The 23,014-nt window shown below is 54.8% G+C and overlaps 2 non-coding genes and 5 pseudogenes across 2 annotated transcripts; all 7 read left to right on the top strand.

The window, feature by feature from the left end:
- The first annotated feature begins 566 nt into the window (after positions 1-566).
- LOC137354307 (U2 spliceosomal RNA) lies at positions 567-745 on the top strand (annotated as a pseudogene).
- A 391-nt stretch (positions 746-1,136) lies between these two features.
- Positions 1,137-1,327, top strand: LOC137355217 (U2 spliceosomal RNA). Its single transcript, XR_010970852.1, has one exon. It is a non-coding gene; the product is annotated as a U2 spliceosomal RNA (small nuclear RNA).
- Positions 1,328-1,716: 389 nt separating this feature from the next.
- Positions 1,717-1,825, top strand: LOC137354569 (U2 spliceosomal RNA; annotated as a pseudogene).
- Positions 1,826-12,334: 10,509 nt separating this feature from the next.
- LOC137354320 (U2 spliceosomal RNA) lies at positions 12,335-12,515 on the top strand (annotated as a pseudogene).
- A 388-nt stretch (positions 12,516-12,903) lies between these two features.
- LOC137354671 (U2 spliceosomal RNA) lies at positions 12,904-13,012 on the top strand (annotated as a pseudogene).
- A 5,200-nt stretch (positions 13,013-18,212) lies between these two features.
- LOC137354448 (U2 spliceosomal RNA) lies at positions 18,213-18,399 on the top strand. Its single transcript, XR_010970443.1, has one exon. It is a non-coding gene; the product is annotated as a U2 spliceosomal RNA (small nuclear RNA).
- A 388-nt stretch (positions 18,400-18,787) lies between these two features.
- Positions 18,788-18,896, top strand: LOC137354659 (U2 spliceosomal RNA; annotated as a pseudogene).
- The last annotated feature ends 4,118 nt before the right edge of the window (positions 18,897-23,014 follow it).

The following is a 23,014-nucleotide window of genomic DNA, read 5'->3' as shown; positions in this document are numbered from 1 at the left end:
GCAAAGCAGGTGTGGAAAGAGATGCAGTGGTTTTTGTCAAGGTTCATCCCAAGCAGCTCTGTAACACAGGAGTCTGTGCTCTACGGGCTGTTCCCAGGGACGCACACCGAGACAAACATCAACTGCTGCTGGAGGACTATCAATTCGGTGAAAGACGCCCTTTGGTCTGCCCGAAACTTGCTGGTCTTCCAGCGCAAAGAGTTGTCCACCACCGAATGTTGCAGACTGGCACATTCCAAGGTCCAGGACTACGTGCTGAGGGACGCACTAAAGCTTGGGGCAGCCGCAGCAAAGGCTCAATGGGGAAAGACCACAGTGTAAGGTTCCCCCACCAAGCTAGACTGAGGGGCTGGATCCATGGGAAACCCCTCGAACTGTATCGTTAATATTCTGAATTGCTGTAAATGTAAAACTGTAATTGACATGACAATTGAGAAACGGAAGGGTTGGGAAGAAACTCATGACAGTATTGAAGGAAACTGATCTCCCTTGCAATGTTTGTATTTTTTGGTGCTGTTTGGAAACTGTTTGGCAATGTAATTTTTACAGATTTTTATGAATAAAGTATATTTTGGAAATAAAAAAAAAAAAATCTGTTCTTATCAGTTTAATATCTGATACGTCCCCTATCTGGGGACCAAATATTAAATTGATTTTTGGGACAGGGAGATGGAGCAGGGGCTTGCCCCGTCCACTCCATGCATCCACCTGGTATTGCAGTGTTTCCAGGAGCGGTGCAGCTTCCCCCCCTCCATGGGGGCGAGACCCCTGCTGAAAAATAGAGTTCGCAATAGTGACGGCGCTGCTGCTCGGCTGACTTTGCTGCAGTTTTCCCTGGGCGCTACGCTGCCCCCTGTTGGATTGCCCCGCAGTTGCAGGCCGCCCTTTGCTGCCCAGCGCGCGCGCGCGTGTCTTTGTTCCTGCGCAATGCCTCGCGCAGAAGCGCGAGGAATGGCTGCGCGTGGCATGCACGCGTGCTTTCCTTTCTGCTTGCAAGGCCCGGCAACAAAAGGAGCTCTGGCTCAAAGACCGCCCGCCGTCGCCTCTTTCGCCCGAGGCTCGCCCACCCGGCGGCTACTTTGACGTAGAGGCCGCACGCCGGGCCTGACGCGCGCAGCAAACGCAGTTTTAGGGCCATCGCTTCTCGGCCTTTTGGCTAAGATCAAGTGTAGTATCTGTTCTTATCAGTTTAATATCTGATACGTCCCCTATCTGGGGACCAAATATTAAATTGATTTTTGGGACAGGGAGATGGAGCAGGGGCTTGCCCCGTCCACTCCATGCATCCACCTGGTATTGCAGTGTTTCCAGGAGCGGTGCAGCTTCCCCCCCTCCATGGGGGCGAGACCCCTGCTGAAAAATAGAGTTCGCAATAGTGACGGCGCTGCTGCTCGGCTGACTTTGCTGCAGTTTTCCCTGGGCGCTACGCTGCCCCCTGTTGGATTGCCCCGCAGTTGCAGGCCGCCCTTTGCTGCCCAGCGCGCGCGCGTGTCTTTGTTCCTGCGCAATGCCTCGCGCAGAAGCGCGAGGAATGGCTGCGCGTGGCATGCACGCGTGCTTTCCTTTCTGCTTGTAAGGCCCGGCAACAAAAGGAGCTCTGGCTCAAAGACCGCCCGCCGTCGCCTCTTTCGCCCGAGGCTCGCCCACCCGGCGGCTACTTTGACGTAGAGGCCGCACGCCGGGCCTGACGCGCGCAGCAAACGCAGTTTTAGGGCCATCGCTTCTCGGCCTTTTGGCTAAGATCAAGTGTAGTATCTGTTCTTATCAGTGCTTATTTGATTGAGAAGAGACCATGATCATTGCTTTTTGATCCTGGGGAAGCTTTGAGTAAAATGGCTATAACCAATTTTCGAGCTTCGGGCCAGGGAGTGCGCAACACCGTTCGGGTGGTCGTGAAGGACAAGGAAGGAGATGCACCGGTCGATCGCACCTTCTTCATCAAGAAAATTCTATTCGATTGCTGCGGATTTCAAGCGACGGACGTCTTCTGCCTGCAGGATTTCCCCAGCAGTGGATACTTCGACGTGACGTTCCGGAACGTGGCGGGATGCATCAAGTTCCTGAAGGCGTTCAAGGAGAAAGGGGACCGGGCGCCACTGTCGATCCTCACAGCGGAGCCGCTCTTCACGCTTCCGTCACAACGGGACCGGGTGGTGACGATTCACCTCTACAACCCCCATGTTCCGGTGGTGGATGTACTCACCTTTCTCGCCAGGTACGTCGAGGTGGCCGGCAGCAGCACTGATGTCAAGGACCCCTTTGGGATCTGGACCAGCAAGCGGCAGGTCAAGGTGACCTTGAAGGTAGATCCCAGTGGAGCCATCATCCACCCTCCCTCCAGCTTCGCTATCGGGGGAAGTCGAGGCTTCTTGGTCTACGCTGGGCAGCCCAGAGTTTGCCGCACCTGTGGCAAATCTGGTCACATGGCAGCCAACTGCAGCACGGTTGTTTGCAAGAACTGCAAGGAGGAAGGCCATCAGACCAAGGACTGTAAGCAGACTAAGTGTTGCAACTTGTGCGGTGCGGCAGGCCATCTCTACAAGACCTGTCCCAAACGTTGTCAAAGCTATGCTCAGGCGGCAAGGTCCAAGGAATGGCCGGGCGAAGGTTCGACGAAGGCGTCCGCTGTTCGAAAGGAGACCAGCAACCTTCTCCGCAGTGAGGAACTTCAACCTGAGAAGGAAGGGGAGGCGGCTGAAACCAACGACCCAGCACCTACCCAGCGCCCGGAAACCCCTCCCCCAGAGACAGAATCAATGGAGGAGGAGGCAGCAGATGGACAAACAGGTCAGTGGCAAGTGGTCCAGAGGAGAACCACAAAGAAAAAACATCCCAAAGCCACCACCCAAACCAGTGGCAAGAGGAGGCTCTCTTCTGAATCAGACTGCAACAACTCCTCTTCACTGGACGGGGAAATGCTGGAACGACAGCCCCTTCAAAAGAGGCGGCAGAACTCCGAGATGGATGATAAAGCATCCCAGCCCCCGGGCACTGGAAGCTGTGATGGGCCCAGCGTGCCCCAACCCCAATGCCCCACACGTAACGACGTGGCCAACGCATCTCAGCTCCAGGACACCGGGAGCAAAGACACGTCAGGCGCACCTGAGCTCCGGGAGACCGGGAGCTGTGATGTTTTCGAGGAGGAACAGATGGAAGCAGCTGAGGACAACCCAATCCTCTCTGCCTACAAGACCCCCCCGATGTCACCCGAGCGGCACAAACCCTGCAGGAAAAATCAGGAGGGGTTTCTGAGCCCAACCAACGTGAAACTGCTTGCGCATACGATGGGTATGCAGGAACATCCCGAAGGGGAAGGACTGGGACTAGCGAGGACAAATGGTATGGGAAGCAACAACTAATTTTTAGTAAAAAATGGGTGTAAGAATTGCTTCCATTAATGTGCGTAGCATTAAATCTACTACGCGATGTGTTTCAACCTTGGATTACCTTGCCAAGGTCAAAGCTGACCTACTGTTTCTGCAGGAGTGTGGAATACCACACCTCAGCACCTACAGGCAGTGGTCGCGATGGTGGTCCCACGGGCCATCGATCTGGTCGGGGGGTAATGACTGCCGTTCCTCCGGCCTGGGTATTCTGCTGCGGGGAGGTAACTTCACCATCTCCGAAGTTAAGGAGGTGGTGGGCGGCCGCCTCCTCGTAGCAGACGTGATGTACAACAACGCTCCGCTCCGGTTGATCAACGTGTACGCCCCGGTACAACGCAGCGAGCGGCTGACCGTCTTCCAGCAGCTCCCACTGCTGCTGGCGACGTCCAGGCCGGTCATCCTAGGCGGTGACTTCAACTGCATCATCGATGCGGCTGGACGATCCGGCAGTGACGACAGCAAACTGGACGCTACGTCCAGATTCCTAGTAGAAACAGTTAAGGATGCCAAACTGCACGACGTCTTCAGCAAACCTGCAGACGGAGCGCAGCGCAGATACACATGGTCAAGATCGGACGGGTCTGCCCGTTCCAGGATTGACTTCCTGTTTGTGTCCCGTGCTGTCACGGTCGGATCCACCGACGTCAAGCCGGTGTTCTTCTCCGACCACTGCCTCTTACTGGCCGACTGTCACTTACAGGACGACCAGCGGGTTGGCAGAGGGACGTGGAAGCTCAATGCGACACTGCTGACCCCAGAGAACGTTGAGGAACTCAAAAGGGATTACAAAGGTTGGAGGACCGTGAAACCCCTCTTTGAGTCTCCAGTTCACTGGTGGGAAGCGATTAAGGAGAACATCAAGAGGTTCTTCATCCACAAAGGTGTTCAGAAGGCGAGAGAGAGACAGAGGGAACTGTCCCGACTCCAGAAAATTATGCAAAATCTACTCCGGTTGCAGTCAATGGGGGTCGAGGTCAAGGAGGACCTCCAAGAGGTGAAGAGCCAGCAGGCCTCGCTCTTTGCCAAGGAGGCCTCCAAGATCATCTTCCGGTCCAGAGTCCGCTCCATCGAGCAGGATGAGACGTGCTCGCGTTACTTCTTCCAAAAGGTACACAGAGAGAGCTCTGTTATCAGCAGCCTGAAGGAAGAAGGTGGCTCGGTAACGTCTTCGCAGTCCGACATACTAAGGATCAGCAAATCCTTTTATGCTGGGCTGTATGACGCGAAGCCCACAGACAGCAGAGCCTCCCAGTCCTTCCTGTCATCTATCACAGAGGTCTTAGATGACAGCAGGAGGGAGGGACTGGACAAGCCGCTAACTCTGGACGAGCTGACAAAGGCCGTCGAGTCTTTCGAGGCGAGTAAAACTCCCGGGAGCGACGGCTTACCGGTCGAGTTGTACTCGGCCCTGTGGGACTGGGTCGGCCCGGACCTGCTGGAAGTATACGAGAGTATGCTCCTGGCCGGTAGCATGTCAGAATCCATGAGAAAAGGCATCATCACCCTCATTTACAAGCAGAAGGGGGAGAGGGTAGAAATCAGAAATTGGCGGCCCATCTCACTGCTTAATGTTGATTACAAGATTCTGTCCAAAGTCATAGCCAGTCGAGTCAAGTCTGCTCTGGAGCTGGTGATTCACCCCGATCAGACCTGTACTGTACCCGGCAGGAAGATCTCTGATAGCCTCGCGCTACTCAGGGATACGATCGCCTACGTACGGGACAGGAGGGTGGACACCTGCCTCATCAGCCTGGACCAGGAGAAGGCTTTTGACAGGATATCGCACACCTACATGATGGACGTGCTTTCCAAAATGGGGTTTGGGGAGGGAATCTGCAATTGGATCCAACTGCTCTACACAAACATCAGTAGCGCAGTCTCAATCAACGGGTGGGAATCTGAAAGTTTCCCGATCAAATCTGGAGTCAGACAGGGCTGTCCTCTGTCCCCGGTCTTGTTTGTTTGCTGTATTGAACCCTTTGCTGAGTCTATTAGGAAGGATGCGAGCATAAGAGGGGTGACAATCCCAGGCAGCGGAGGCACTCAGGTCAAAACCTCCCTGTACATGGATGACGTCGCCGTCTTCTGCTCGGATCCGCTGTCCGTGCGCAGACTGATGAGCATCTGCGACCAGTTCGAACTGGCCTCGGGAGCCAAAGTTAACCAGGGCAAGAGCGAGGCCATGTTCTTTGGGAACTGGGCTGACCGATCCTTTGTCCCCTTCACCGTCAGGTCAGATTACCTGAAGGTGCTGGGGATATGGTTCGGAAGGGCCGGGGCGTGCACCAAAACATGGGAGGAGCGAGTAGCCAAGGTACGACAAAAGTTGGGCATGTGGGGGCAGCGGTCTCTCTCCATTGTGGGTAAGAACCTGGTCATCAGGTGCGAGGCGCTCACGTTGTTGCTCTACGTGGCGCAGGTCTGGCCCATACCCCACTCCTGCGCCGTGGCAGTCACCCGAGCCATTTTCCGCTTCGTCTGGGGATCTAAAATGGACCGGGTCCGGAGGGACACGATGTTCAAATCTCTGGACAAGGGCGGGAAAAATGTACCCAACGTGGCCCTCATCCTGATGACCACCTTCGTGTGCGGCTGCATCAAGCTATGTGTCGATCCCCAGTACGCAAACTCCAAGTGTCACTACGTGCTGAGGTTCTATCTGTCCCCGGTGTTGCGAAGGATGGGCCTGGTCACATTGCCGCGGAACGCTCCGTGCAGTTGGGCGGCGCCGTACCACCTATCCTTCGTGGAGCAGTTTCTGCGGAAAAACACATTTGACCACCGGTCCATCAGGCAGTGGTCTGCACGGAATGTCCTCAAGGCCCTACGGGAAAAGGAAACGGTAGATCCTGTCGGATGGTTCCCCGAGCAGACCGTCAAAGTCATTTGGCGGAATGCCTCATCACCAGAACTTTCAAACAAGCACCAAGACGTAGCTTGGCTGGTGGTGAGAAGGGCCCTCCCCGTCAGATCCTTCATGCACACCCGAAGTCTCGCCCCCTCCGCACAGTGCCCCCGCGTTGGCTGTGGTGGGGAAGAGACGGTCGCCCACCTCCTCCTGGAATGTGCCTTTGCAAAGCAGGTGTGGAAAGAGATGCAGTGGTTTTTGTCAAGGTTCATCCCAAGCAGCTCTGTAACACAGGAGTCTGTGCTCTACGGGCTGTTCCCAGGGACGCACACCGAGACAAACATCAACTGCTGCTGGAGGGCTATCAATTCGGTGAAAGACGCCCTTTGGTCTGCCCGAAACTTGCTGGTCTTCCAGCGCAAAGAGTTGTCCACCACCGAATGTTGCAGACTGGCACATTCCAAGGTCCAGGACTACGTGCTGAGGGACGCACTAAAGCTTGGGGCAGCCGCAGCAAAGGCTCAATGGGGAAAGACCACAGTGTAAGGTTCCCCCACCAAGCTAGACTGAGGGGCTGGAACCATGGGAAGCCCCTCGAACTGTATCGTTAATATTCTCAATTGCTGTAAATGTAAAACTGTAATTGACATGACAATTGTGAAACGGAAGGGTTGGGAAGAAACTCATGACATTATTGAAAGAAACTGATCTCTTTTGCAATGTTTGTATTTTTTCGTGCTGTTTGGAAACTGTTTGGCAATGTAATTTTTACAGATTTTTATGAATAAAGTATATTTTGGAAATAAAAAAAAAAAAAAAAAAAAAAAAATCTGTTCTTATCAGTGCTTATTTGATTGAGAAGAGACCATGATCATTGCCTTTTGATCCTGGGGAAGCTTTGAGTAAAATGGCTATAACCAATTTTCGAGCTTCGGGCCAGGGAGTGCGCAACACCGTTCGGGTGGTCGTGAAGGACAAGGAAGGAGATGCACCGGTCGATCGCACCTTCTTCATCAAGAAAATTCTCTTCGATTGCTGCGGATTTCAAGCGACGGACGTCTTCTGCCTGCAGGATTTCCCCAGCAGTGGATACTTTGACGTGACGTTCCGGAACGTGGCGGGATGCATCAAGTTCCTGAAGGCGTTCAAGGAGAAAGGGGACCGGGCGCCACTGTCGATCCTCACAGCGGAACCGCTCTTCACGCTTCCGTCACAACGGGACCGGGTGGTGACGATTCACCTCTACAACCCCCATGTTCCGGTGGTGGATGTACTCACCTTTCTCGCCAGGTACGTCGAGGTGGCCGGCAGCAGCACTGATGTCAAGGACCCCTTTGGGATCTGGACCAGCAAGCGGCAGGTCAAGGTGACCTTGAAGGTAGATCCCAGTGGAGCCATCATCCACCCTCCCTCCAGCTTCGCTATCGGGGGAAGTCGAGGCTTCTTGGTCTACGCTGGGCAGCCCAGAGTTTGCCGCACCTGTGGCAAATCTGGTCACATGGCAGCCAACTGCAGCACGGTTGTTTGCAAGAACTGCAAGGAGGAAGGCCATCAGACCAAGGACTGTAAGCAGACTAAGTGTTGCAACTTGTGCGGTGCGGCAGGCCATCTCTACAAGACCTGTCCCAAACGTTGTCAAAGCTATGCTCAGGCGGCAAGGTCCAAGGAATGGCCGGGCGAAGGTTCGACGAAGGCGTCCGCTGTTCGAAAGGAGACCAGCAACCTTCTCCGCAGTGAGGAACTTCAACCTGAGAAGGAAGGGGAGGCGGCTGAAACCAACGACCCAGCACCTACCCAGCGCCCGGAAACCCCTCCCCCAGAGACAGAATCAATGGAGGAGGAGGCAGCAGATGGACAAACAGGTCAGTGGCAAGTGGTCCAGAGGAGAACCACAAAGAAAAAACATCCCAAAGCCACCACCCAAACCAGTGGCAAGAGGAGGCTCTCTTCTGAATCAGACTGCAACAACTCCTCTTCACTGGACGGGGAAATGCTGGAACGACAGCCCCTTCAAAAGAGGCGGCAGAACTCCGAGATGGATGATAAAGCATCCCAGCCCCCGGGCACTGGAAGCTGTGATGGGCCCAGCGTGCCCCAACCCCAATGCCCCACACGTAACGACGTGGCCAACGCATCTCAGCTCCAGGACACCGGGAGCAAAGACACGTCAGGCGCACCTGAGCTCCGGGAGACCGGGAGCTGTGATGTTTTCGAGGAGGAACAGATGGAAGCAGCTGAGGACAACCCAATCCTCTCTGCCTACAAGACCCCCCCGATGTCACCCGAGCGGCACAAACCCTGCAGGAAAAATCAGGAGGGGTTTCTGAGCCCAACCAACGTGAAACTGCTTGCGCATACGATGGGTATGCAGGAACATCCCGAAGGGGAAGGACTGGGACTAGCGAGGACAAATGGTATGGGAAGCAACAACTAATTTTTAGTAAAAAATGGGTGTAAGAATTGCTTCCATTAATGTGCGTAGCATTAAATCTACTACGCGATGTGTTTCAACCTTGGATTACCTTGCCAAGGTCAAAGCTGACCTACTGTTTCTGCAGGAGTGTGGAATACCACACCTCAGCACCTACAGGCAGTGGTCGCGATGGTGGTCCCACGGGCCATCGATCTGGTCGGGGGGTAATGACTGCCGTTCCTCCGGCCTGGGTATTCTGCTGCGGGGAGGTAACTTCACCATCTCCGAAGTTAAGGAGGTGGTGGGCGGCCGCCTCCTCGTAGCAGACGTGATGTACAACAACGCTCCGCTCCGGTTGATCAACGTGTACGCCCCGGTACAACGCAGCGAGCGGCTGACCGTCTTCCAGCAGCTCCCACTGCTGCTGGCGACGTCCAGGCCGGTCATCCTAGGCGGTGACTTCAACTGCATCATCGATGCGGCTGGACGATCCGGCAGTGACGACAGCAAACTGGACGCTACGTCCAGATTCCTAGTAGAAACAGTTAAGGATGCCAAACTGCACGACGTCTTCAGCAAACCTGCAGACGGAGCGCAGCGCAGATACACATGGTCAAGATCGGACGGGTCTGCCCGTTCCAGGATTGACTTCCTGTTTGTTTCCCGTGCTGTCACGGTCGGATCCACCGACGTCAAGCCGGTGTTCTTCTCCGACCACTGCCTCTTACTGGCCGACTGTCACTTACAGGACGACCAGCGGGTTGGCAGAGGGACGTGGAAGCTCAATGCGACACTGCTGACCCCAGAGAACGTTGAGGAACTCAAAAGGGATTACAATGGTTGGAGGACCGTGAAACCCCTCTTTGAGTCTCCAGTTCACTGGTGGGAAGCGATTAAGGAGAACATCAAGAGGTTCTTCATCCACAAAGGTGTTCAGAAGGCGAGAGAGAGACAGAGGGAACTGTCCCGACTCCAGGAAATTATGCAAAATCTACTCCGGTTGCAGTCAATGGGGGTCGAGGTCAAGGAGGACCTCCAAGAGGTGAAGAGCCAGCAGGCCTCGCTCTTTGCCAAGGAGGCCTCCAAGATCATCTTCCGGTCCAGAGTCCGCTCCATCGAGCAGGATGAGACGTGCTCGCGTTACTTCTTCCAAAAGGTACACAGAGAGAGCTCTGTTATCAGCAGCCTGAAGGAAGAAGATGGCTCGGTAACGTCTTCGCAGTCCGACATACTAAGGATCAGCAAATCCTTTTATGCTGGGCTGTATGACGCGAAGCCCACAGACAGCAGAGCCTCCCAGTCCTTCCTGTCATCTATCACAGAGGTCTTAGATGACAGCAGGAGGGAGGGACTGGACAAGCCGCTAACTCTGGACGAGCTGACAAAGGCCGTCGAGTCTTTCGAGGCGAGTAAAACTCCCGGGAGCGATGGCTTACCGGTCGAGTTGTACTCGGCCCTGTGGGACTGGGTCGGCCCGGACCTGCTGGAAGTATACGAGAGTATGCTCCTGGCCGGTAGCATGTCAGAATCCATGAGAAAAGGCATCATCACCCTCATTTACAAGCAGAAGGGGGAGAGGGTAGAAATCAGAAATTGGCGGCCCATCTCACTGCTTAATGTTGATTACAAGATTCTGTCCAAAGTCATAGCCAGTCGAGTCAAGTCTGCTCTGGAGCTGGTGATTCACCCCGATCAGACCTGTACTGTACCCGGCAGGAAGATCTCTGATAGCCTCGCGCTACTCAGGGATACGATCGCCTACGTACGGGACAGGAGGGTGGACACCTGCCTCATCAGCCTGGACCAGGAGAAGGCTTTTGACAGGATATCGCACACCTACATGATGGACGTGCTTTCCAAAATGGGGTTTGGGGAGGGAATCTGCAATTGGATCCAACTGCTCTACACAAACATCAGTAGCGCAGTGTCAATCAACGGGTGGGAATCTGAAAGTTTCCCGATCAAATCTGGAGTCAGACAGGGCTGTCCTCTTTCCCCGGTCTTGTTTGTTTGCTGTATTGAACCCTTTGCTGAGTCTATTAGGAAGGATGCGAGCATAAGAGGGGTGACAATCCCAGGCAGCGGAGGCACTCAGGTCAAAACCTCCCTGTACATGGATGACGTCGCCGTCTTCTGCTCGGATCCGCTGTCCGTGCGCAGACTGATGAGCATCTGCGACCAGTTCGAACTGGCCTCGGGAGCCAAAGTTAACCACGGCAAGAGCGAGGCCATGTTCTTTGGGAACTGGGCTGACCGATCCTTTGTCCCCTTCACCGTCAGGTCAGATTACCTGAAGGTGCTGGGGATATGGTTCGGAAGTGCCGGGGCGTGCACCAAAACATGGGAGGAGCGAGTAGCCAAGGTACGACAAAAGTTGGGAATGTGGGGGCAGCGATCTCTCTCCATTGTGGGTAAGAACCTGGTCATCAGGTGCGAGGCGCTCACGTTGTTGCTCTACGTGGCGCAGGTCTGGCCCATACCCCACTCCTGCGCCGTGGCAGTCACCCGAGCCATTTTCCGCTTCGTCTGGGGATCTAAAATGGACCGGGTCCGGAGGGACACGATGTTCAAATCTCTGGACATGGGCGGGAAAAATGTACCCAACGTGACCCTCATCCTGATGACCACCTTCGTGTGCGGCTGCATCAAGCTATGTGTAGATCCCCAGTACGCAAACTCCAAGTGTCACTACGTGCTGAGGTTCTATCTGTCCCCGGTGTTGCGAAGGATGGGCCTGGTCACATTGCCGCGGAACGCACCGTGCAGTTGGGCGGCGCCGTACCACCTATCCTTCGTGGAGCAGTTTCTGCGGAAAAACACCTTTGACCACCGGTCCATCAGGCAGTGGTCTGCACGGAATGTCCTCAAGGCCCTACGGGGAAAGGAAACGGTGGATCCTGTCGGATGGTTCCCCGAGCAGACCGTCAAAGTCATTTGGCGGAATGCCTCATCACCAGAACTTTCAAACAAGCACCAAGACGTAGCTTGGCTGGTGGTGAGAAGGGCCCTCCCCGTCAGGTCCTTCATGCACACCCGAAGTCTCGCCCCCTCCGCACAGTGCCCCCGCGTTGGCTGTGGTGGGGAAGAGACGGTCGCCCACCTCCTCCTGGAATGTGCCTTTGCAAAGCAGGTGTGGAAAGAGATGCAGTGGTTTTTGTCAAGGTTCATCCCAAGCAGCTCTGTAACACAGGAGTCTGTGCTCTACGGGCTGTTCCCAGGGACGCACACCGAGACAAACATCAACTGCTGCTGGAGGACTATCAATTCGGTGAAAGACGCCCTTTGGTCTGCCCGAAACTTGCTGGTCTTCCAGCGCAAAGAGTTGTCCACCACCGAATGTGGCAGACTGGCACATTCCAAGGTCCAGGACTACGTGCTGAGGGACGCACTAAAGCTTGGGGCAGCCGCAGCAAAGGCTCAATGGGGAAAGACCACAGTGTAAGGTTCCCCCACCAAGCTGGACTGAGGGGCTGGAACCATGGGAAGCCCCTCGAACTGTATCGTTAATATTCTCAATTGCTGTAAATGTAAAACTGTAATTGACATGACAATTGTGAAACGGAAGGGTTGGGAAGAAACTCATGACATTATTGAAAGAAACTGATCTCTTTTGCAATGTTTGTATTTTTTCGTGCTGTTTGGAAACTGTTTGGCAATGTAATTTTTACAGATTTTTATGAATAAAGTATATTTTGGAAATAAAAAAAAAAAAAAATCTGTTCTTATCAGTTTAATATCTGATACGTCCCCTATCTGGGGACCAAATATTAAATTGATTTTTGGGACAGGGAGATGGAGCAGGGGCTTGCCCCGTCCACTCCATGCATCCACCTGGTATTGCAGTGTTTCCAGGAGCGGTGCAGCTTCCCCCCTCCATGGGGGCGAGACTCCTGCTGAAAAATAGAGTTCGCAATAGTGACGGCGCTGCTGCTCGGCTGACTTTGCTGCAGTTTTCCCTGGGCGCTACGCTGCCCCCTGTTGGATTGCCCCGCAGTTGCAGGCCGCCCTTTGCTGCCCAGCGCGCGCGCGTGTCTTTGTTCCTGCGCAATGCCTCGCGCAGAAGCGCGAGGAATGGCTGCGCGTGGCATGCACGCGTGCTTTCCTTTCTGCTTGCAAGGCCCGGCAACAAAAGGAGCTCTGGCTCAAAGACCGCCCGCCGTCGCCTCTTTCGCCCGAGGCTCGCCCACCCGGCGGCTACTTTGACGTAGAGGCCGCACGCCGGGCCTGACGCGCGCAGCAAACGCAGTTTTACGGCCATCGCTTCTCGGCCTTTTGGCTAAGATCAAGTGTAGTATCTGTTCTTATCAGTGCTTATTTGATTGAGAAGAGACCATGATCATTGCCTTTTGATCCTGGGGAAGCTTTGAGTGAAATGGCTATAACCAATTTTCGAGCTTCGGGCCAGGGAGTGCGCAACACCGTTCGGGTGGTCGTGAAGGACAAGGAAGGTGATGCACCGGTCGATCGCACCTTCTTCATCAAGAAAATTCTCTTCGATTGCTGCGGATTTCAAGCGACGGACGTCTTCTGCCTGCAGGATTTCCCCAGCAGTGGATACTTCGACGTGACGTTCCGGAACGTGGCGGGATGCATCAAGTTCCTGAAGGCGTTCAAGGAGAAAGGGGACCGGGCGCCACTGTCGATCCTCACAGCGGAGCCGCTCTTCACGCTTCCGTCACAACGGGACCGGGTGGTGACGATTCACCTCTACAACCCCCATGTTCCGGTGGTGGATGTACTCACCTTTCTCGCCAGGTACGTCGAGGTGGCCGGCAGCAGCACTGATGTCAAGGACCCCTTTGGGATCTGGACCAGCAAGCGGCAGGTCAAGGTGACCTTGAAGGTAGATCCCAGTGGAGCCATCATCCACCCTCCCTCCAGCTTCGCTATCGGGGGAAGTCGAGGCTTCTTGGTCTACGCTGGGCAGCCCAGAGTTTGTCGCACCTGTGGCAAATCTGGTCACATGGCAGCCAACTGCAGCACGGTTGTTTGCAAGAACTGCAAGGAGGAAGGCCATCAGACCAAGGACTGTAAGCAGACTAAGTGTTGCAACTTGTGCGGTGCGGCAGGCCATCTCTACAAGACCTGTCCCAAACGTTGTCAAAGCTATGCTCAGGCGGCAAGGTCCAAGGAATGTCCGGGCGAAGGTTCGACGAAGGCGTCCGCTGTTCGAAAGGAGACCAGCAACCTTCTCCGCAGTGAGGAACTTCAACCTGAGAAGGAAGGGGAGGCGGCTGAAACCAACGACCCAGCACCTACCCAGCGCCCGGAAACCCCTCCCCCACAGACAGAATCAATGGAGGAGGAGGCAGCAGATGGACAAACAGGTCAGTGGCAAGTGGTCCAGAGGAGAACCACAAAGAAAAAACATCCCAAAGCCACCACCCAAACCAGTGGCAAGAGGAGGCTCTCTTCTGAATCAGACTGCAACAACTCCTCTTCACTGGACGGGGAAATGCTGGAACGACAGCCCCTTCAAAAGAGGCGGCAGAACTCCGAGATGGATGATAAAGCATCCCAGCCCCCGGGCACTGGAAGCTGTGATGGGCCCAGCGTGCCCCAACCCCAATGCCCCACACGTAACGACGTGGCCAACGCATCTCAGCTCCAGGACACCGGGAGCAAAGACACGTCTGGCGCACCTGAGCTCCGGGAGACCGGGAGCTGTGATGTTTTCGAGGAGGAACAGATGGAAGCAGCTGAGGACAACCCAATCCTCTCTGCCTACAAGACCCCCCCGATGTCACCCGAGCGGCACAAACCCTGCAGGAAAAATCAGGAGGGGTTTCTGAGCCCAACCAACGTGAAACTGCTTGCGCATACGATGGGTATGCAGGAACATCCCGAAGGGGAAGGACTGGGACTAGCGAGGACAAATGGTATGGGAAGCAACAACTAATTTTTAGTAAAAAATGGGTGTAAGAATTGCTTCCATTAATGTGCGTAGCATTAAATCTACTACGCGATGTGTTTCAACCTTGGATTACCTTGCCAAGGTCAAAGCTGACCTACTGTTTCTGCAGGAGTGTGGAATACCACACCTCAGCACCTACAGGCAGTGGTCGCGATGGTGGTCCCACGGGCCATCGATCTGGTCGGGGGGTAATGACTGCCGTTCCTCCGGCCTGGGTATTCTGCTGCGGGGAGGTAACTTCACCATCTCCGAAGTTAAGGAGGTGGTGGGCGGCCGCCTCCTCGTAGCAGACGTGATGTACAACAACGCTCCGCTCCGGTTGATCAACGTGTACGCCCCGGTACAACGCAGCGAGCGGCTGACCGTCTTCCAGCAGCTCCCACTGCTGCTGGCGACGTCCAGGCCGGTCATCCTAGGCGGTGACTTCAACTGCATCATCGATGCGGCTGGACGATCCGGCAGTGACGACAGCAAACTGGACGCTACGTCCAGATTCCTAGTAGAAACAGTTAAGGATGCCAAACTGCACGACGTCTTCAGCAAACCTGCAGACGGAGCGCAGCGCAGATACACATGGTCAAGATCGGACGGGTCTGCCCGTTCCAGGATTGACTTCCTGTTTGTGTCCCGTGCTGTCACGGTCGGATCCACCGACGTCAAGCCGGTGTTCTTCTCCGACCACTGCCTCTTACTGGCCGACTGTCACTTACAGGACGACCAGCGGGTTGGCAGAGGGACGTGGAAGCTCAATGCGACACTGCTGACCCCAGAGAACGTTGAGGAACTCAAAAGGGATTACAAAGGTTGGAGGACCGTGAAACCCCTCTTTGAGTCTCCAGTTCACTGGTGGGAAGCGATTAAGGAGAACATCAAGAGGTTCTTCATCCACAAAGGTGTTCAGAAGGCGAGAGAGAGACAGAGGGAACTGTCCCGACTCCAGAAAATTATGCAAAATCTACTCCGGTTGCAGTCAATGGGGGTCGAGGTCAAGGAGGACCTCCAAGAGGTGAAGAGCCAGCAGGCCTCGCTCTTTGCCAAGGAGGCCTCCAAGATCATCTTCCGGTCCAGAGTCCGCTCCATCGAGCAGGATGAGACGTGCTCGCGTTACTTCTTCCAAAAGGTACACAGAGAGAGCTCTGTTATCAGCAGCCTGAAGGAAGAAGATGGCTCGGTAACGTCTTCGCAGTCCGACATACTAAGGATCAGCAAATCCTTTTATGCTGGGCTGTATGACGCGAAGCCCACAGACAGCAGAGCCTCCCAGTCCTTCCTGTCATCTATCACAGAGGTCTTAGATGACAGCAGGAGGGAGGGACTGGACAAGCCGCTAACTCTGGACGAGCTGACAAAGGCCGTCGAGTCTTTCGAGGCGAGTAAAACTCCCGGGAGCGACGGCTTACCGGTCGAGTTGTACTCGGCCCTGTGGGACTGGGTCGGCCCGGACCTGCTGGAAGTATACGAGAGTATGCTCCTGGCCGGTAGCATGTCAGAATCCATGAGAAAAGGCATCATCACCCTCATTTACAAGCAGAAGGGGGAGAGGGTAGAAATCAGAAATTGGCGGCCCATCTCACTGCTTAATGTTGATTACAAGATTCTGTCCAAAGTCATAGCCAGTCGAGTCAAGTCTGCTCTGGAGCTGGTGATTCACCCCGATCAGACCTGTACTGTACCCGGCAGGAAGATCTCTGATAGCCTCGCGCTACTCAGGGATACGATCGCCTACGTACGGGACAGGAGGGTGGACACCTGCCTCATCAGCCTGGACCAGGAGAAGGCTTTTGACAGGATATCGCACACCTACATGATGGACGTGCTTTCCAAAATGGGGTTTGGGGAGGGAATCTGCAATTGGATCCAACTGCTCTACACAAACATCAGTAGCGCAGTGTCAATCAACGGGTGGGAATCTGAAAGTTTCCCGATCAAATCTGGAGTCAGACAGGGCTGTCCTCTGTCCCCGGTCTTGTTTGTTTGCTGTATTGAACCCTTTGCTGAGTCTATTAGGAAGGATGCGAGCATAGGAGGGGTGACAATCCCAGGCAGCGGAGGCACTCAGGTCAAAACCTCCCTGTACATGGATGACGTCGCCGTCTTCTGCTCGGATCCGCTGTCCGTGCGCAGACTGATGAGCATCTGCGACCAGTTCGAACTGGCCTCGGGAGCCAAAGTTAACCACGGCAAGAGCGAGGCCATGTTCTTTGGGAACTGGGCTGACCGATCCTTTGTCCCCTTCACCGTCAGGTCAGATTACCTGAAGGTGCTGGGGATATGGTTCGGAAGGGCCGGGGCGTGCACCAAAACATGGGAGGAGCGAGTAGCCAAGGTACGACAAAAGTTGGGCATGTGGGGGCAGCGATCTCTCTCCATTGTGGGTAAGAACCTGGTCATCAGGTGCGAGGCGCTCACGTTGTTGCTCTACGTGGCGCAGGTCTGGCCCATACCCCACTCCTGCGCCGTGGCAGTCACCCGAGCCATTTTCCGCTTCGTCTGGGGATCTAAAATGGACCGGGTCCGGAGGGACACGATGTTCAAATCTCTGGACATGGGCGGGAAAAATGTACCCAACGTGGCCCTCATCCTGATGACCACCTTCGTGTGCGGCTGCATCAAGCTATGTGTAGATCCCCAGTACGCAAACTCCAAGTGTCACTACGTGCTGAGGTTCTATCTGTCCCCGGTGTTGCGGAGGATGGGCCTGGTCACATTGCCGCGGAACGCTCCGTGCAGTTGGGACGTGCCGTACCACCTATCCTTCGTGGAGCAGTTTCTGCGGAAATACACCTTTGACCACCGGTCCATCAGGCAGTGGTCTGCACGGAATGTCCTCAAGGCCCTACGGGAAAAGGAAACGGTGGATCCTGTCGGATGGTTCCCCGAGCAGACCGTCAAAGTCATTTGGCGGAATGCCTCATCACCAGAACTTTCAAACAAGCACCAAGACGTAGCTTGGCTGGTGGTGAGAAGGGCCCTCCCCGTCAGATCCTTCATGCACACCCGAAGTCTCGCCCCCTCCGCACAGTGCCCCCGCGTTGGCTGTGGTGGGGAAGAGACGGTCGCCCACCTCCTCCTGGAATGTGCCTTTGCAAAGCAGGTGTGGAAAGAGATGCAGTGGTTTTTGTCAAGGTTCATCCCAAGCAGCTCTGTAACACAGGAGTCTGTGCTCTACGGGCTGTTCCCAGGGACGCACACCGAGACAAACATCAACTGCTGCTGGAGGACTATCAATTCGGTGAAAGACGCCCTTTGGTCTGCCCGAAACTTGCTGGTCTTCCAGCGCAAAGAGTTGTCCACCACCGAAGGTTGCAGACTGGCACATTCCAAGGTCCAGGACTACGTGCTGAGGGACGCACTAAAGCTTGGGGCAGCCGCAGCAAAGGCTCAATGGGGAAAGACCACAGTGTAAGGTTCCCCCACCAAGCTGGACTGAGGGGCTGGATCCATGGGAAACCCCTCGAACTGTATCGTTAATATTCTGAATTGCTGTAAATGTAAAACTGTAATTGACATGACAATTGAGAAACGGAAGGGTTGGGAAGAAACTCATGACAGTATTGAAGGAAACTGATCTCCCTTGCAATGTTTGTATTTTTTGGTGCTGTTTGGAAACTGTTTGGCAATGTAATTTTTACAGATTTTTATGAATAAAGTATATTTTGGAAATAAAAAAAAAAAAAAAAAAAAATCTGTTCTTATCAGTTTAATATCTGATACGTCCCCTATCTGTGGACCAAATATTAAATTGATTTTTGGGACAGGGAGATGGAGCAGGGGCTTGCCCCGTCCACTCCATGCATCCACCTGGTATTGCAGTGTTTCCAGGAGCGGTGCAGCTTCCCCCCTCCATGGGGGCGAGACCCCTGCTGAAAAATAGAGTTCGCAATAGTGACGGCGCTGCTGCTCGGCTGACTTTGCTGCAGTTTTCCTTGGGCGCTACGCTGCCCCCTGTTGGATTGCCCAGCAGTTGCAGGCCGCCCTTTGCTGCCCAACGCGCGCGGTTGTCTTTTTTCCTGCGCAATGCCTCGCGCAGAAGCGCGAGGAATGGCTGCGCGTGGCATGCACGCGTGCTTTCCTTTCTGCTTGCAAGGCCCGGCAACAAAAGGAGCTCTGGCTCAAAGACCGCCCGCCGTCGCCTCTTTCGCCCGAGGCTCGCCCACCCGGCGGCTACTTTGACGTAGAGGCCGCACGCCGGGCCTGACGCGCGCAGCAAACGCAGTTTTACGGCCATCGCTTCTCGGCCTTTTGGCTAAGATCAAGTGTAGTATCTGTTCTTATCAGTGCTTATTTGATTGAGAAGAGACCATGATCATTGCCTTTTGATCCTGGGGAAGCTTTGAGTAAAATGGCTATAACCAATTTTCGAGCTTCGGGCCAGGGAGTGCGCAACACCGTTCGGGTGGTCGTGAAGGACAAGGAAGGAGATGCACCGGTCGATCGCACCTTCTTCATCAAGAAAATTCTCTTCGATTGTTGTGGATTTCAAGCGACGGATGTCTTCTGCCTGCAGGATTTCCCCAGCAGTGGATACTTCGACGTGACGTTCCGGAACGTGGCGGGATGCATCAAGTTCCTGAAGGCGTTCAAGGAGAAAGGGGACCGGGCTCCACTGTCGATCCTCACAGCGGAGCCGCTCTTCACGCTTCCGTCACAACGGGACCGGGTGGTGACGATTCACCTCTACAACCCCCATGTTCCGGTGGTGGATGTACTCACCTTTCTCGCCAGGTACGTCGAGGTGGCCGGCAGCAGCACTGATGTCAAGGACCCCTTTGGGATCTGGACCAGCAAGCGGCAGGTCAAGGTGACCTTGAAGGTAGATCCCAGTGGAGCCATCATCCACCCTCCCTCCAGCTTCGCTATCGGGGGAAGTCGAGGCTTCTTGGTCTACGCTGGGCAGCCCAGAGTTTGTCGCACCTGTGGCAAATCTGGTCACATGGCAGCCAACTGCAGCACGGTTGTTTGCAAGAACTGCAAGGAGGAAGGCCATCAGACCAAGGACTGTAAGCAGACTAAGTGTTGCAACTTGTGCGGTGCGGCAGGCCATCTCTACAAGACCTGCCCCAAACGTTGTCTCAGCTATGCTCAGGCGGCAAGGTCCAAGGAATGGCAGGGCGAAGGTTCGACGAAGGCGTCCGCTGTTCGAAAGGAGACCAGCAACCTTCTCCGCAGTGAGGAACTTCAACCTGAGAAGGAAGGGGAGGCGGCTGAAACCAACGACCCAGCACCTACCCAGCGCCCGGAAACCCCTCCTCCACAGACAGAATCAATGGAGGAGGAGGCAGCAGATGGACAAACAGGTCAGTGGCAAGTGGTCCAGAGGAAAACCACAAAGAAAAAACATCCCAAAGCCACCACCCAAACCAGTGGCAAGAGGAGGCTTTCTTCTGAATCAGACTGCAACAACTCCTCTTCACTGGACGGGGAAATGCTGGAACGACAGCCCCTTCAAAAGAGGCGGCAGAACTCCGAGATGGATGATCAAGCATCCCAGCCCCCGGGCACTGGAAGCTGTGATGGGCCCGGCGTGCCCCAACCCCAATTCCCCACACGTAACGACGTGGCCAACGCATCTCAGCTCCGGGACACCGGGAGCAAAGACACGTCTGGCGCACCTGAGCTCCGGGAGACCGGGAGCTGTGATGTTTTCGAGGAGGAACAGATGGAAGCAGCTGAGGACAACCCAATCCTCTCTGCCTACAAGACCCCCCCGATGTCACCCGAGCGGCACAAACCCTGCATGAAAAATCAGGAGGGGTTTCTGAGCCCAACCAACGTGAAACTGCTTGCGCATACGATGGGTATGCAGGAACATCCCGAAGGGGAAGGACTGGGACTAGCGAGGACAAATGGTATGGGAAGCAACAACTAATTTTTAGTTAAAAATGGGTGTAAGAATTGCTTCCATTAATGTGCGTAGCATTAAATCGACTACGCGATGTGTTTCAACCTTGGATTACCTTGCCAAGGTCAAAGCTGACCTACTGTTTCTGCAGGAGTGTGGAATACCACACCTCAGCACCTACAGGCAGTGGTCGCGATGGTGGTCCCACGGGCCATCGATCTGGTCGGGGGGTAATGACTGCCGTTCCTCCGGCCTGGGTATTCTGCTGCGGGGAGGTAACTTCACCATCTCCGAAGTTAAGGAGGTGGTGGGCGGCCGCCTCCTCGTAGCAGACGTGATGTACAACAACGCTCCGCTCCGGTTGATCAACGTGTACGCCCCGGTACAACGCAGCGAGCGGCTGACCGTCTTCCAGCAGCTCCCACGGCTGCTGGCGACGTCCAGGCCGGTCATCCTAGGCGGTGACTTCAACTGCATCATCGATGCGGCTGGACGATCCGGCAGTGACGACAGAAAACTGGACGCTACGTCCAGATTCCTCATAGAAACAGTTAAGGATGCCAAACTGCACGACGTCTTCAGCAAACCTGCAGACGGAGCGCAGCGCAGATACACATGGTCAAGATCGGACGGGTCTGCCCGTTCCAGGATTGACTTCCTGTTTGTTTCCCGTGCTGTCACGGTCGGATCCACCGACGTCAAGCCGGTGTTCTTCTCCGACCACTGCCTCTTACTGGCCGACTGTCACTTACAGGACGACCAGCGGGTTGGCAGAGGGACGTGGAAGCTCAATGCGACACTGCTGACCCCAGAGAACGTTGAGGAACTCAAAAGGGATTACAATGGTTGGAGGACCGTGAAACCCCTCTTTGAGTCTCCAGTTCACTGGTGGGAAGCGATTAAGGAGAACATCAAGAGGTTCTTCATCCACAAAGGTGTTCAGAAGGCGAGAGAGAGACAGAGGGAACTGTCCCGACTCCAGAAAATTATGCAAAATCTACTCCGGTTGCAGTCAATGGGGGTCGAGGTCAAGGAGGACCTCCAAGAGGTGAAGAGCCAGCAGGCCTCGCTCTTTGCCAAGGAGGCCTCCAAGATCATCTTCCGGTCCAGAGTCCGCTCCATCGAGCAGGATGAGACGTGCTCGCGTTACTTCTTCCAAAAGGTACACAGAGAGAGCTCTGTTATCAGCAGCCTGAAGGAAGAAGATGGCTCGGTAACGTCTTCGCAGTCCGACATACTAAGGATCAGCAAATCCTTTTATGCTGGGCTGTATGACGCGAAGCCCACAGACAGCAGAGCCTCCCAGTCCTTCCCGTCATCTATCACAGAGGTCTTAGATGACAGCAGGAGGGAGGGACTGGACAAGCCGCTAACTCTGGACGAGCTGACAAAGGCCGTCGAGTCTTTCGAGGCGAGTAAAACTCCCGGGAGCGACGGCTTACCGGTCGAGTTGTACTCGGCCCTGTGGGACTGGGTCGGCCCGGACCTGCTGGAAGTATACGAGAGTATGCTCCTGGCCGGTAGCATGTCAGAATCCATGAGAAAAGGCATCATCACCCTCATTTACAAGCAGAAGGGGGAGAGGGTAGAAATCAGAAATTGGCGGCCCATCTCACTGCTTAATGTTGATTACAAGATTCTGTCCAAAGTCATAGCCAGTCGAGTCAAGTCTGCTCTGGAGCTGGTGATTCACCCCGATCAGACCTGTACTGTACCCGGCAGGAAGATCTCTGATAGCCTCGCGCTACTCAGGGATACGATCGCCTACGTACGGGACAGGAGGGTGGACACCTGCCTCATCAGCCTGGACCAGGAGAAGGCTTTTGACAGGATATCGCACACCTACATGATGGACGTGCTTTCCAAAATGGGGTTTGGGGAGGGAATCTGCAATTGGATCCAACTGCTCTACACAAACATCAGTAGCGCAGTGTCAATCAACGGGTGGGAATCTGAAAGTTTCCCGATCAAATCTGGAGTCAGACAGGGCTGTCCTCTTTCCCCGGTCTTGTTTGTTTGCTGTATTGAACCCTTTGCTGAGTCTATTAGGAAGGATGCGAGCATAAGAGGGGTGACAATCCCAGGCAGCGGAGGCACTCAGGTCAAAACCTCCCTGTACATGGATGACGTCGCCGTCTTCTGCTCGGATCCGCTGTCCGTGCGCAGACTGATGAGCATCTGCGACCAGTTCGAACTGGCCTCGGGAGCCAAAGTTAACCACGGCAAGAGCGAGGCCATGTTCTTTGGGAACTGGGCTGACCGATCCTTTGTCCCCTTCACCGTCAGGTCAGATTACCTGAAGGTGCTGGGGATATGGTTCGGAAGGGCCGGGGCGTGCACCAAAACATGGGAGGAGCGAGTAGCCAAGGTACGACAAAAGTTGGGCATGTGGGGGCAGCGGTCTCTCTCCATTGTGGGTAAGAACCTGGTCATCAGGTGCGAGGCGCTCACGTTGTTGCTCTACGTGGCGCAGGTCTGGCCCATACCCCACTCCTGCGCCGGGGCAGTCACCCGAGCCATTTTCCGCTTCGTCTGGGGATCTAAAATGGACCGGGTCCGGAGGGACACGATGTTCAAATCTCTGGACAAGGGCGGGAAAAATGTACCCAAC

Source organism: Heterodontus francisci, chromosome 41 (genome assembly GCF_036365525.1).
Source record: "Heterodontus francisci isolate sHetFra1 chromosome 41, sHetFra1.hap1, whole genome shotgun sequence".
NCBI lineage: Eukaryota > Metazoa > Chordata > Chondrichthyes > Heterodontiformes > Heterodontidae > Heterodontus > Heterodontus francisci.
This window is presented reverse-complemented; position numbering and strand designations above follow the sequence as displayed.